At 41.1% G+C, this 12032-nt stretch overlaps 1 protein-coding gene across 3 annotated transcripts in view; it reads right to left on the bottom strand.

The window, feature by feature from the left end:
* PAQR8 (progestin and adipoQ receptor family member 8) overlaps positions 1–10044 on the bottom strand; it is a 42333-nt gene extending 32289 nt beyond the window's left edge. For 2 of the 3 annotated variants that reach the window (XM_081295654.1, XM_081295653.1), the window contains exons 1-2: positions 9799–10044; positions 3680–3710 (exon numbers count right to left, since the gene is read on the bottom strand). The gene's annotated coding sequence lies outside the window, so the exon portion shown is untranslated. The remainder of the gene's footprint in view (positions 1–3679; positions 3711–9798) is intronic. The other variant, XM_081295655.1, reaches the window with a different exon arrangement.
* Between the last annotated feature and the right edge of the window lie 1988 nt (positions 10045–12032).

Genomic DNA, 12032 nt, shown 5'->3' with positions numbered 1-12032 from the left:
ATCTGAGATTAGCTTCAAAATAACCTGGAGGTAACGTATGCACAAAGGTATGGCCATGGATTGATAATTACTGAAGTGGGAGGATGAGCACCTAGGGGCTTATTATACCATTCTGTCCACTTCTGTCTGTCTGAAAATTTCTATAGTGTGAGAGAGAAGAGAGAGAGCAAGAAAAAGACTATAGTAAAACTCTTAGCACACAACGTGTGCTCAATAAATAGAATCTGTTATAGATCAGGAAGGGTTTTAAAGACATTGTTCCCAGGTCACACAGGCATCATGAGACTAGCCTGCCTCTCTAGAGACATGCATGGGTCACCAGCATGAGGCAGAAAGGTAAGATACACTGAGAACTTCACTGTCACTCAAGGCCATCCATGAGTGCCCAATCTTTCACCATCAAAAATAAGAATAAAAAGTTGTTATTAGTTCTCTATGCTTTGGAAGTTTACTAAATCAACCACATTCATTAAGTATTTATTAGCCCATTTTGGCAGTGGGGGTGGTATTATAGAGTATTGAACTCAAGGGCACTTAACCACTGAGCCACATTCCCAGTCCTATTTTGTATTTTATTTAGAGACAGGGTCTCACTGAGTTGCTTAACACCTTGCTTTTTTGCTGAAGCTGGCTTTGAACTCTCGATCCTCCTGTCTCAGCCTCTTGAGCTGCTGGGATTACAGGTGTGCACCAACGTGCCCAGCTACCCCATATTTTTCACAGACACACACAATCACAAGTTAGCTGTAGATGAGCTGGTGGGTGACTCCAAACTGAGCTATCACCCCAGCCCGAAGAAAAACACTTCTTAATTTTCATGATCTGTTAGCAATTTGCCACACATACACATGGATTTGTAGGCATATGAAATAATGAAAAAAAATTTTTAATGAACCCACTCTAAACCCTAGGTTTATGCCTCCAGTAGGTTCGGGGATAGCAATTCAGAGTCAGCCCCAACTTCTGAAATTTCTTAGGGTAATGAGCTGGACAGATAGAACTAATCTCCTCCTAACTAATCCCAGGCTAGATATTAAGGGAGCCCTTTATTAAATCAGGATTCCCAAACTCTATTTCATGGCCCCTCACAAACAAGGAACTTGCCATTCCAGCTCTGACACTAATTCTCATAGCCTTGGGTTGGCCACTTCATCTCTGTTTTCTCATTTGCAAACCCTCCCAAGGTCTTTGCAGGGATTAAAGATAAAGCAAGTAAAGTACATTGTATAATAACTGGAACATAGTAATTGCTCAAAACATAGTAATTGTTCTATGTCTCTGGGAGTCTTTATGTATGGTTATATTATTATCACTTTTGGAATTTTATTAGTATTTAGACCCCAAGGTTCTCCAGGTCATGAGATGGATCACCACATAATTAGAAACAGTTCAATATTTTCCTTCTATTTCATGTGACAAAATTTTGATGCAGGTGCATTGTCTTCTCCATAGAGCTGTGATATATGGATAACTATGTTATAACCATCCATACATATATCCTATCCTATGTATGAATCACATAGCATAAGACATATAAATGTCCTGTAAATGTCTTGTGACATTATCTTTTAAACTGAAAGAAAACTATAAGAAGTAAAAAAATAAAGAGAAAAGTATGATCCAATTCAAGTCCAGCAAGACTATTGTTTTTATTATGGAATGCTTGTTGAATGTCACTCTCTATATATTGCTAAGCATGTCAGTGGATGGGAGAAGTATAAATAATAAAGCTGGAAATCCCTTAGCAAAGACTTTAATGGTCTTTGGGTTCTCTACAAAGGAAAGTAAACCTTATATACTCTTCTTAAAATCTTGATGTCATCCCTTACCTCTATTATACATTAAAATTCATCATAATTATTATTAATTTGTTCATTCCACAAATACTGCTCTGATGTGGTATTGAATTCTCCACACACAGGAAAGTAGGGATAGTCTAAGAATAGTCTAAGAATAGACTATTGAAGCTTATGGTACTTTCTCAGACCTGCAGAGAAGAAAATATCCCTTCAATCATGGCTCAGTTCAACCTGATCATCTAACTCAGTTGCTAATGCAGCAAGAAGACTCCCCACCTTTGAGGAAGGGACATTTTTTAAATTTACATGAGATCACATGAAGTCTAACTCATCCACTATAAGCTTCTGAGCAGGTAATTAACTGATGCCCTCCAACTTACAAAGGGCTTGAGATTTGCTTTGCCCTGGTGGTGTTAGTCCTGCATACAAGCATTAAAAAGTCATGATAATTACTTTCTCCACCCATTTTTTGAAGCAAAGTATCATCTTTAAAACCCACCTCCAAACTGTAACCTCCATACAGCAGGGATTATACTTTTGCTTATCATTTCTTCCCCGTGTTTAGCACAGACCCCTGTACCTGCTGGCTTCAGTATTTGATAAATAAATGAATGAAAAGGTATCCTCTGGTTCCTAGACCACTGGCAAGTCTACCAAGATATCACTCCACAAGGGTTAGTGTTCAGGTTTCTCTTCAGCTAAGTCTACCCAAGTCACAGCATGAATTTCAATGATTCACAGCATTAGGTATCACAAACAGCATGGACAAGTGCCACAAAATAGGTCTGAGTAACAGAGGGGTTCTCTCTCTCAATCACTGGAGGGTAGAAGACTCCAGACACACAAGGAAAGCTGAATGAAAGCTTCAGGTAGTAGGGCCATTTTCTTCCTCCTTAAGAACCAAGGAGTCTTGGGGCTGAGGATATGGCTCAGCGGTAGAGTGCTCACCTCGCATGTTCAAGTCCCTGGGTTCAATCCTCAGCACCAAATATAAATAAATAAAATAAAGTTATTGTGTCCAACTACGACTACAAAAAATAAATATTTAAAAAAAAAAAGAAACAAGGAGTCTTTTGTTTTATTGTACTAGAGATTGAACCCCCAGGTACTTTACCCCAGAGCTACCTCCCAAGCCCATATTATTATTATTATTATTATTATTATTATTATTATTATTATTTAATAATAGTGAGACAGGGTCTCATCAAGTTGTTTAGGGCCTCACTAAGTGACTGAGGCAGGTCTTAAACTCGCAATCCTCCTGCCTCAACCTTCCTGGGACAAGTGTATACCATCATGTCTGATAAGACCAGGAATCTTAAATCTAGAGAAATGCCAACATGCTCGTACTAAAGCAATTGAGAATTTTATTTGAGTAAAGTCTACTCTACTCTTTGCGTAAGTCACAACTCTCTGCATATCAGTTTCCTCACCTGTGAGATGGGACTAATAATATATGTATTTCACAGGGTTGTTCTGAGAATTAAATAAAGTAATATAAATACATTTCCTGACACTGATAAATGCTCAGTTAACAGTAATTATCTTGTAATGCTGAAGCCAGACTCATATTCTACTTGTAGCTCCATTCTTTCTCATAGAGTCTGCTAAATCAGAAGAGGCGGAAAGATATGATGGACAGAGCCCTGTAGCAGTCATCAGAAGCCCTGGGTTCAAGTTCCTGTTTTTTCCATTTTCTTTTTAATAATTTTAAAAATAATTTTTATAGTTGCCAATGGACCTTTATTTTATTTATTTATATGCGGAGCTAAGAATCGAACCCAGTGCCTCATGCATGCTAGGCAAGCACTCTACCACTGGGCCACAACCCCAGCCCCTGTTTTTGCCATTTTCTCTTATGACTTTGACAAATTTCTTACCCTCTCCAACTTCAAGTTGTAAATTCATCATCTGCAAAAAATAAAAATAAAAATCAATATGATGGTATCTGCTCTTGGATGTCTCATAGGATGGTAGCAAAGATATAATTGACAAGATATATGAAAACACTTTGAAAACTATCCTGCAGCTAAACACACAGATGTACTGAACAAGGTAAATTTATCAATATTAATTAAACACTGCTAAAACTCTAAAACAATGGTTTTTTTTAAACTTCTTTATACTATACCTCATCTAAAGCAAGCCAGCATACACCCATCACTAAAGCAAAAGCTTAACAAAACAATGCTTTATTCTGATATTTCAAATTCTATTCTCTTTTCTCTCCTTTTTAAATGCTGGTCCTTAATTTCAGAAGGCAGTGGTTTTTGTCCTTCAACTTTCAACAGGCATCAGAATCATCTGAGAAGCATTTAAAAAATCTGATGCCCAGGCCCTACCCACTGAGACTGCATCAGTGGTTTGAGGTGGAGTTGGGGCAGCCCCAGGTTATCCTATTATACAGCTCTAATGGTTTCTAGCTCACGGCCAAATAACCACTGTTATTTAGTCTCAGTCTGCTAAACACTCTGTGGCCTGGAGTTTGCCTCACCTCCACCCCCATCTCTGTCCTGAAGATCAGCATGTTACTGTGAATTGATTACTCACTCATATGGCTCCAGGGTGGTGAGGAAAAACAGAAAGAAATGGAGATTAAAGTGGAATCTGGGCTTTCCCCTCTCAGATGGCAGGATAATGCCATGCAAAACAAAAACAAACGTAGATTGGAATATTTTGTTAAAAGTAAGGAGATCCCCTGCAAGAATTCTGTGCTCAATACAAGGAGCTAAAGAAAAACTGAGAGAAACTGCCAGTCCTCCTTGCCTGCTCACACAGCAGAGGAAGCTCACACCAAGAGTAGACAGGGATCTGAGAAGAGCCTTCTGTAGTCTGGGAGATAAGCTCAGTGAGAAGGAGCACCATAGCCTGGCTGTCTCCTTCTTCCAGGTGTAGCCCAGATGGAAACAGAAAACTTCATCCTCGGCTCATCTTTCCTCTACACAAGACAAGTCTGAAGAACTGTCCTGTTCATTTGGTTGGGGTGACCTGCAGACCTTATCTAGCTGTTGGTAGAACCTGGGCCAGAATGCAGAAGGAACAAGAAGTATATTCCTCTGCCCTACCTTTGGACCCAAGGATAGATCAAGAAACTTGGCTTCTTTCTGTACATAATGGGTTAAAAAAAAAAAAACAAAGCTATATCTGAAGCATAGTCCCTAGGTCTTAACCCAGATCTACAAACCAGTCATAATACTAAGAGTAACCATTTAATAAGGACCTCCAATGTGTTCAGCACTTCATAAACACTATCATTTAATTTCACAATATCTCTGCAGATGTGCATGTTATAGATGTTCAGGTTGAATAATTCATCTAGATAGTACAGTCAATACCTGGGTGCCAGGGTGCTAGCACAGGTTAATCCTCACCCCAAATCCCAGGTTCTAGGCCAGGGTTTCTCCACACCACTGACCAGAGTGTCCTTTATTGTTAGGGGCTGTCCTGTGCTTTCTAGGACGCCTAGTAGCATATCTGGCTTCCACCCATTAGATGACAATAACATCCCTCCCTACTCCAGTTACAACAATAAAAAATGTCTCCAGACATTACTAGAAATCTCCAGGGGGTGGGAAAGATCAACGTCTCTCTTCATGAAGAACCACTGTGGTGGGATAAACCACCCTGTATATTATGTTCCATACTTGACAAGTACATAAGTCATCGTTAAGAAGAGAAAGCAAGAACCACACACAACCCTTCAGGAAAATATTGCTAGAGTTACAATTCAGTAAGTACTTTCATAGATATCACTTCTTTTCATAGCATCTAGATACACAGAGATCTCATCCTAAAAGAGTTAATCAACCTCAAAAATATTAACACTCTCAGGGCTGGGGTTGTGGCTCAGTGGTAGAGCATTCATCTAGCACGTGTGAGGTCCTGGGTTTGATCCTCAGCACCACATAAAAATAAACAAACAAAGTAAAGGTGTGTGTACAACTAAAAAATAAATATTTTTTAAAAATATTAACACTCTTGAGAGATCTACCTGTTTAGACTTCTCCAGGAAATTGAAAGAAAAGAACTTACAGTGAAATCCATAGTAATGCTCAGCCCTATAAGCCATTAGGAGAAAAACCTTTGGCCAACAATGTACAGTCATGAGAGAGCACATTATGTGAACTTCTGGAGGTCAAAGCCTGTGTCTTGTGTCTCTCTCCAACTCTAGCACTTGCTAAAACCCAGGGAACTCTCATAAAAGGTTGAGTATTTCATGAAACACAACCTGTTTCATAGCAATCCCTTAACATCTGATTAAAATTAGCATAAAATTGTTTTTCATCTTGCTAACATATCTATATATTAAGTAAAATACATAAATTTGAAAAAATTCACACCAAGATTTACAAAAGAGCTGAGAATTTAGTGACAAGCCATTCTTCCATGTCCTTTAAAAAAACAAAGCCTAGCAAACTCATGTTTTAACTAAAGGGATGTTTACTGGAATCATCCGTTTCAATATATGGCAAGAGAATGATAACTATTTCATTAGAAAAATATTTTCATTGGATCAGGGAAAAAATTATAGTAGAGGCTTTAAAACTCCTTTTTCCTTCAGATTTTAACTACCATACCAAACTGTAATGCACAGTCCTAACTGGTATATTCATTTTTAAAACATCAAGATTCAAAATAAAGTAACTAACTGGTTGTTTTTAAGGTTGCCCTTTAAACACTCCTAAAATGATAAAAGGATAAAAACAAAATATTATCATGTACATATTCAGTTGTTACAACTCAGATAAAAGGAAAATCGTTACTTGAAAAATTATAAGTTTTCACATGGATTCAAAGAAATATTTATATAAAGCTACCAATAAATAATTTTAATAATAAAAATAGACCCTCTATACATTCATTATATGTCAGGCACCAAGCTAGGTATTCTACATGTATAAATCTTATTTAATCTTTATCACAACCCCATGAGACACATAACTATTAGTAACTTCTTTTTAAGGTAAGAAAACTGAGGCTGAAAGAAGTGAAACAACTTGTCCAAGACCACAGCTAGATCAGATTTGAGCCATGACTGCCTGAAAATTTATGACATATAATCTAAAAGGGGGGGGTAGAATTTATGGAAATAGAAGAAAAGCTGCATGTTCAGTTAATTTCTCATGTTGCATGGCCTAGAATCCTAAAGTTGAAAGGACTTTTCAGAAATCATTCTTTTCCACTTGCTTCTGTAAAATTCTTTCATATGAAGACTCAATCACAAGGCATTACTTGGAATAAGTGGCTTTCTGAGTATCTTTTTTGTGTGTGAGAAAACAAGTCTCTTATTTGTTTTGCTTTCTGAAAATATGCAGTAATGGAAACTGCCTAGCAAAGAATATCAAGAAGGGGAAAAGAAAGGTTTATTTCCTCTAGCCCAATATGCCATAAAGTATAACAATAAACTGATACAACCAGGTTTTATTCTCACACATACTAGAGCATAAATACCCAAGTGAGGATTGTACTTTGGAGTAATTATTTTTCCCATTCTGAAAACATATACATTTTAGAATTACCAGCCCTTCGTGAGAATTTTCATTATTTTAATGGGCACACTTTATATTATAACCTCAATTCTCTACTCCAGAAGCCCAAGTTGGCCCCACTAGGTGTTTGGCTCCTTCCCAACTGAAGAAGGTTGACCATCACTGAGGCAATTTGGTAAATGTGCTGCAAACTCAGAAGGCAACTACAAAGCAGGAGCTCCAAAATTATTCCCAGCAATGACAGCATCACTAAGATTAGTACGTGGTTTGCCAAGAGGAGATATCTGAAAGGGAGAAATACTCATCTGAATGTATAAATACTGTTATATTTATTTTAACATTTGGATAAAGAATTGGAAGCATCAGCCAGCTTTATGCCCAAGTGAATAAATATGCTGCTGCAATGATAATGCAGATTTTTGGTGCAAGATTCTGACCACTTAATAACACATATACCTCCTTAATGAAACAAAACTTGTCTTAAAATGATACTTGCAAAATGAATACTTCCCTTTCCCTTTAACTTGCATAATTACTGAGGAGATTTCCTTTTTATGAAGAAGCTGGGGAGATCAGAACCAGCAACAAATGCTAGTGGCCAAAACCTCCCTCCTAGAAAGTTCATCAATCTCAGTGTGTGTCAGAAGATGGACCTATACACTTAGCACAGAAGGAAGAAAGGAGAGAACACCTTTTCTCTGTCCCAAACCTAGGTATCTTGCAATGAATAAATCCACTTAATAGGATTCACAGACCCTGGGTCTTCCTGAGTAGCTGTTAGAGCAAATAAACTAATTACAATACACAATTAGCAATATACGATATATTAATAAAAGGTAGTCAAACATTATTTAAATAATTGAAGGGAGTTGTGCACCCAAGACAACCGAAAATAAAAAAATAAACTATCAGATCAAGCTCTGCCATCTGATCGTTTTTATATACACACTTGGTTACCCCATCCCATTAAGTGCTAAGGCCAAGCAGTCTGGCTCTGTTTCAGTTGACTTGGCCGAGGGTATAGCAGCTCAGGGATGGGTACAGGCTGTGGCTGATCTTAACAGGGCAGTCAAGGGCAGTCGACCGTCCATACAGGCAACTTCCTATTAACTGCAGTAAAGAGAAGCTTCACTGATACAAACAATCCCAAACTACAATACCTCGTGTTTACTGGGCTGTGGAATGTAGTGCATTTGTGGGCTGGTGTGTGTGTGTGTGTGTGTGTGTGTGTGTGTGTGTGTGTGTTGTCGGTCTCCTCCAGTTTTTACTCCAAAACAGCCTCTGAGGAAGCAGAGGAGCAAGTAGTGTGTGTATCTAAAAATTACACACACCTTTATTATATGAGTTACGCCTAAGGTACACATACTATAGATATTATCTGTTTATTTGAAATCTCACTCCTTAACTATTATTTCTGATCGGGTCCCTGGAATAAATAATTTTTAAGCCAGGTCAGAAATATAGGGTGCAATTTAGAGCAAGATAAACAGCCCAATCCAGACCGCAGGTCTCCTTGGCCTTCCTCCTGTCCATCAGTACCAGGGGCGCACGCAGCTACACAGCAAGCTGTGATGCTCTGGCCGCCTCCAGGTCCTCACACCAGGGCGCCCACAGGTAACTAACTCCCAGTAGGTTCCTAATACTCCTGGAGGTCTGAGAGCGTTGGGTCCCTACTCTTCTGTCTCTGGAGTTACCCATTCTTCCTCTCTCCAGCAGATGCCCTCTCGAGGTGTCAACGACCTGGTTCCAGGAGAGGACTGCTTTCTCATGGCTGACAGGTTCCCGGTGTCCCAGCCCCACTAGCCACTTCCGACACCCAGCCGCGGCATTCTCCACCCTCCAACCCCACCCACCACCCCGCCCATAAACCAGCCGCCCCCGATTCTCAACACAGCTCCGATCTTTGCACCCATCACTTCCATCTTCTCGGAGAAGAACCCCCATATTTCCAGCAAGAAGCTACACGCACCGCCCAACCCGGGCTCTTTCCAGGGCTCCCTCCCTCGAGTCCCCCCTCCCACCCCGTTCTTCTTCTCCGGGCACTCCCCCTCTCGGGTTCAGTTCCCCTCAGTCCTGCGGAGGGCGCCCCAAGAATGCCGGCAGGGCGCCCCTCGTTCCGCCCTCCCAATCTTCCGCGTGTCGCGATCCTGACATCTACCCCATCCCCAGTTCTCAGGACTCCGGCTCCGTAGCTCCCAAATATCACAGACAACCCCCCCCCCCACCCCAGCCTTTCCGAGCTCTGGGCTCCCCAACACCACAGTCTTGCCCAGTATTCTGCCTTCTAGGTTCGGTTACTGAAACTCTCCAACACCGGCGTCCTAACCCTCGCCCCGGGTTCGGGTTCCCCAACATTGCGGTTCTGGACCCCCCTTCAGCCTCTAGTCCTGTAACTCCCCAATGGCGCGATCCTGCCGTCCCCGCCTCCTGAACTCGGGCCCGAGGCTCTTCAGCATCCCTGTCCTGATCCCCAGCCCTGCCCGCTCTTCGCCTTCCGCGGCGGGACTCACCCGCAGGGGCGGCGGCCGAGCGGGTGCGCGCAGCCCGGCCGGGTCCAGCCTGCACTCCCAGCTCAGCTCCCGGTTGCCAGCCTCCTGCAGGCGACTGACTGCCGAGGACTCAGCACGGGGGAGCGGCCGGGAGGAGGAGATCTGCGAGCGCTGGCTCCGCCCCTTCTCGGCCCCGGGGCGGGATGCGCAGCCCAGCGCAGCCCAGCGCAGCCCCAGCGCACACCCGACTGCAGCCGCCACTGCTGCCAAGGAAGTTGACTGACGCTGCTTCCTTCCATTGGGGGTTCAGACTCTTGTAACCACCTTTGCAAGGAAAAAAAAAAAAAAAAAAAAAAACCCAACAACAACAACAATCCGTGGGTTGAGGATAGGACCAGCCAACCGCACTTAAGATTCTTTCCAGGAACCCATCCCAGGGGGCTGTTTCCCAAATCTCTCGGGAGGGGAAACAACAAACTTAAGCTGCCATTTCAAGACTGATTTAAGTCCTGGCCTTCATTCTTTCACCGTCCTGTTGTGAGCATTGAGGATCATGCCAATGAAATAAATCATGCTGTAACACATCACGAAGGCCTTTGCAAACACACGCGTGCAAGGCTCATCACACAAACCCACATCCTACACCATCAGGCCAAGAAACCCACTTCTACCAACCCATCTTCCATATAGAGAACTCCATTAGGTCCTGGCACCAGTGACCCGACTTGCCCCTCACCCACAATGCTCTATTTTCCCATGAGAAAAATACACTTAAGTAGTAGGACCATCAGTTAACCAATCGAATCGGTTTTGCTGTTACAGAGCAGTCTGTATTTTTTAAAGAAAAGAAACGGATCCAATCCTGAGGAGATGGGCTGTATTAATGTTACTATAGGGGTTCCACCCACCTCATCTCACTGTTCTGTGACAGGCCTAATTTTGGTCCGTTGATTCCTAGAACTTTTCCCTTATACTACCTTGTTTTAGTGACACGTATAACTACATTTCACACTTTTTATAATGTTTTTCCTGTTCAAAACATTTTTAAAGTCATTATTTGATTTATCCTCAGCAAAACATCATGAAACAAAGAAAGCAGATTATCTAACAGGACTATTTCAATTCCATAAATGAAGACATTTTAGACTGAGCAGTTACTTGGCAGGTTTGAAGCACAGTCAGAATCAGGAAAATTGTCAGGGAACTTCTTCCATATCCTCAAAAATATGGGCCTTTAACCTTAGTTGGCATTCATTTGTTTTTAAGCCAAGATTACAATTGTACAACAGAGTTGATGAAGAGAAGGTGAAAACTCCCTCCTCTGCCACTCTGAGCCTCTCAAGAAACAAAATTACAGGCCAGGAAATCAGAAGTCCTATTCACAGTCTCAATCCAACTACAATGATCTATCCAGTAAGAACAGAGGAGCTGTGAAACACATTGCTGATGTTCTTGCATGTTTTTTTTTTTTTTCCTCCAGATTTCTCTATCTGGTGTATGAAGTTTTACTAGGAGACTAACAAATCCTCTAATCCCTTTTCAACTGTTCTTTTTCACCTTTTATCAAAAGGCAGGTGTAAGCCTACATGTAAAGTGTAATGGATGTCAGGCATTGGTATCTATGTCAGAGAAAGTTCTGTTTACCAAATGAAGCTATCTGGAGCCACTAAATTAAGAATAGTAATTTCTCCTAGAGCTTGGTGTCAAACACCTGAAATCCCAACTACACCAGAAACTGAGGCAGTAGGATTGCAAGTTTGAGGCCAGCCTGGACAGCATAGTAAGATCCTGTTTCGAAATTTAAAAAAAAAAAAAAAAAAAAAAGGAAAGGGCTAGGAATGTGGTTTAGTGTGGGAGACCCTGGGTGGGGGTGGGGGGCAGGGATAAAACAAAACAAAACAAAAAAGTAGGCGCTTTATGCCTGTTAAAATTACTTGGTTTCCTAATCTCAGTGACTCAGGAAGCTGAGACCTGAGGATCACAAGTTCCAGGACAGCCTCAGCAATTTAGTGAGTCCATAAGCAACCTAGTGAGAACCAGTCTCAAAAGAAAAAAAAAGGACTGGTGATGTGACTCAGTGGTAAAGTACCCCTGGGTTCCATCTTTAGTACCCAAAACAAAAAAACCCTACTTGATTTCCAAGCAAGCCCCTTCCATTTTCCACTGTAAGGTGATAGCCTACTTCACTTTAGGCGGAAAGTAATATTTTGGTAATTCTGGAAAAAAGAGTTCTAGAGTGATTTTTGAATGATAAT

Source organism: Spermophilus citellus (genome assembly GCF_964194105.1).
Source record: "Spermophilus citellus genome assembly, chromosome: 5".
NCBI classification, from domain to species: domain Eukaryota; kingdom Metazoa; phylum Chordata; class Mammalia; order Rodentia; family Sciuridae; genus Spermophilus; species Spermophilus citellus.
This window is presented reverse-complemented; position numbering and strand designations above follow the sequence as displayed.